This window comes from Delphinapterus leucas, chromosome 11, assembly GCF_059928025.1.
Source record: "Delphinapterus leucas isolate spDelLeu-1000000601 "Yukka" chromosome 11, BTC_Dleu_Yukka2, whole genome shotgun sequence".
In the NCBI taxonomy this organism is placed as follows: domain Eukaryota; kingdom Metazoa; phylum Chordata; class Mammalia; order Artiodactyla; family Monodontidae; genus Delphinapterus; species Delphinapterus leucas.
This window is the reverse complement of record NC_143139.1, coordinates 40,300,593-40,303,735: the sequence shown is the minus strand read 5'-3', so window position 1 is coordinate 40,303,735 and position 3,143 is coordinate 40,300,593. Positions and strand designations below refer to the sequence as shown.

General features: G+C 38.8%; 1 protein-coding gene and 1 long non-coding RNA gene across 6 annotated transcripts in view; both read right to left on the bottom strand.

Moving 5' to 3' along the window:
- The window catches only part of DIP2B (DIP2 acetate--CoA ligase B (putative)), a 239,195-nt gene that overhangs the window by 212,652 nt on the left and 23,400 nt on the right, over positions 1–3,143 (bottom strand). The gene's annotated exons all lie outside the window — the stretch shown is intronic.
- LOC149747996 (uncharacterized) overlaps positions 1–3,143 on the bottom strand; it is a 74,132-nt gene that overhangs the window by 47,826 nt on the left and 23,163 nt on the right. The gene's annotated exons all lie outside the window — the stretch shown is intronic.

Sequence of the window (3,143 nt, the reverse complement as noted above, 5' to 3'; positions counted from 1 at the left end):
CTGATGGTAGATGAAAAGGAAAGTAACGGAAAAGAAGTTTAAAAAGTTACAAACTTGACATAAACACTATAATTCAAGCTTGGAAGTACTTACAAATAGACTAACTTGATATAGATGGCATTGTTAATGACTCTACAAAATCTTTAAGCATGCAAAAAAACATAGTTAACATTATGAAAGTTGCACTGAATTTTTCCACATTTATTAATGCAAATTTCTCTTATCAACTCTTATCCTTTTCTGTGTTTTCCAAAGAAAAATAGCGAGTATGTTCAGTTGATTTTTTAAAATTCCAGACCATAAAATTAAGGGCATGTAAGGAACTATGGAAAATACAAAGTTTATAAAAGCATTTTTAATCATTCACAATTTCCTATCCAGAGATTTTGTTCTGTTTAATTCTAGACTTTTATATATGCATTTGAAAATCCATGACTAAAGGTATAAAAAATATATATATATTTAAATGTAGAAGGCATACACAGGAATGTTCATAGCAATGTCATCTGCAACAGCAAAAAACTAGAAACAACTGAAATATCTGCCAATTGGTGAATGAACTAATAAAATGTGGTGAATTCATGCAATGGAATGCCAGAGCAGCAGGAAAACAAAAAAAGAACTACAGTAACCTGCATCAGCAAGAATGAACCTCCTAAACAATGCTGAGCGAAAAAAAAAAAAAGCAAGTCACAGAAGAATACACACAGCATGATTCCACTCCTAAAGTTCACAAACTTACAAAACTAAATAATACTTTGTTTGGGATACATACAAACTATAAAGCAGAAATAGGGAATGTGTAACAAAATTCAGGATGATGGTTACATTTGAGAGTGAGGTGAAAGTAACAGGACAGGCCCAACGGGCCTTCAGAGGTATTTTAAGGTTTCAGTTCTTAAACTAGATCATGGACAATTTGCTGTTTTTCCTTAAACTGTGCACACACATAACATATACTCTTTTGCATGTGATATTCCATAATAAAAATGTAAATAGCTAATAAGACCTATTCAACTCCAGAAGAAAACCACACCAACTACCTAATCAACCTAGTGACACATTAACTGCGAACAACCACGAATGACATCTGAGGAAACCCAACAGAACAGGAAAAGTAGACCAAGATGGACCTCTGGAAAAACATGCCCCAAAGGAAATATTAGTTATTTCAGGAATTAAAAGAGAACTTTTAAAAAAATGCTAATTAGCATGCTCAGAGAGATTCAAGAGACTATCACGTCTATAAAAATTAAGAGGGTTTCCCTGGTGGCGCAGTGGTTGAGAGTCCGCCTGCCGATGCAGGGGACACGGGTTCGTGCCCTGGTCCGGGAAGATCCCACATGCCGCGGAGTGGCTGGGCCCGTGAGCCATGGCCGCTGAGCCTGCGAATCCGGAGCCTGTGCTCCGCAACGGGAGAGGCCACAACAGTGAGAGGCCCGCGTACCGCCCAAAAAAAAAAAAAATTAAGAATAAACCTGCTGTTAAAACGGAAGTAAAAGAGAGAGAGGAAAGACAGCAAACACAAAACAGATTTAAAAACATAGCACATGGAAGGGAAGAAATAATAAAACAAAATTCTCCCTGAGCTCCAGAAAGACAACCAGTAAATTCAAAGAGTCTTCTAACCCCCAAACAGGATGATGGAGAAGACAGGCACCTAGACACAGCCTAGGGAAAACGTCAGAACATCAAAAACGAAAAGCAAACCCTAAAAGCATCCAGAGTATAAAAACAAGTTACATTCACAGAAATGACAATCAAATGAGAGATAAAGATGTTACTGAAAGGCAAGGACTTAAAAGTTTAACTCTCTTGCACCCCATATCAAAAATAACTACTCCAAATTTTAAGAATACAAGAAAAATGACAAAGTACGAGAAACAACAGCAGCTGAGTAAGACCGAGAAGGAATATAGAAAGCAGAGACGAAATTAAAAGTAGATCCAGTAGGGACTTCCCTAGTGGTCCAGCGGTTAAAGACTTCACCTTCCAATGCAGGAGATATGGGTTCAATCCCTGGTTGGGGAGCTAAGATCCCACATGCCTGGAGGCCAAAAAACCAAAACAAAAAACAGAAGCAATACTGTAACATATTCAATAAAGACTTAAAAAAAAAAATAAAGTTTTTTTTTTTAAAAAGAACACTAATATGACTGCAAAAACTCAGAAGGAAAGAGTACTGGAAATGGGTACACTTCTCAACTGTTCATAACAGAGAATCAAGACATGCTTCCTAAAGGTGACTTAACATACTGAAAGTTATACTACTAACTGATAAAAAATGGCTACACCTTGGGAAGTGGGATGGGGCTGGGCGGGGGGAGGAGGGAGGCTATTTTTCCATTTCATGGAGTTTTTCAACAATGTTCCCATGCCATTTTTTTTTAATTTAATAGGAAAAAAATGCACAGTATTCTTACAAGTATTCTCATACCTCATTTCCACTTCAATAACCCTTAAATAAGACCATCTTTTTTCCTGCTTCATAAAAACAAACACACAGGGACTCAGGAATGCTGCTGGTCTCAACTACGAAGCCCAGGTTAGGGCACCGAAGTCCTGAAGCCCCCAGAGCACATTCCATCTTTACTGCTGGTTTCTTTTGCTTCCCCCCAGACTCCAGGTCCTGTCACTGTCTTTGTAGCCAGCGTCATTCACACTGACGGCTTGTATGACACCCTGATCTCACAGTTGGACACAAGCATCACAACTGTGTCCCCTCCAAATTCATGCTGACCACACTCTGCCTGCCTACGAGCACCAGCATTGCTTTCATTGTTTCATTAATTCCTCCCGAACTCCCCTGCAGCTGCTGCTCTAATTCTTTTCACATTTCTCAAAACCCCATGCTTCCATCTTTCTGAATATCCTTTTCCCTTTAATCCCACACCAATTTCCTCTCCCTAAATCATTTTTTTCAACCAAACCATTCTTCCTGTCTCAGAGAGATGCTCCTCCCTCCTCTCCAACCTGACGGCAGCCTGCTCTCAAATTCACCCTCATCTACCCTCCAGGGATCTAATCTGTGTCCAAATCTCCCTAGCCAACACAATCTTTTCTTAGCCTCCATTCTTAGCCTCCCAGGCCTATAAAGATTTCTCAGTATCCTCTATTATTAAAAAATAAAAATAAAGTAAGAG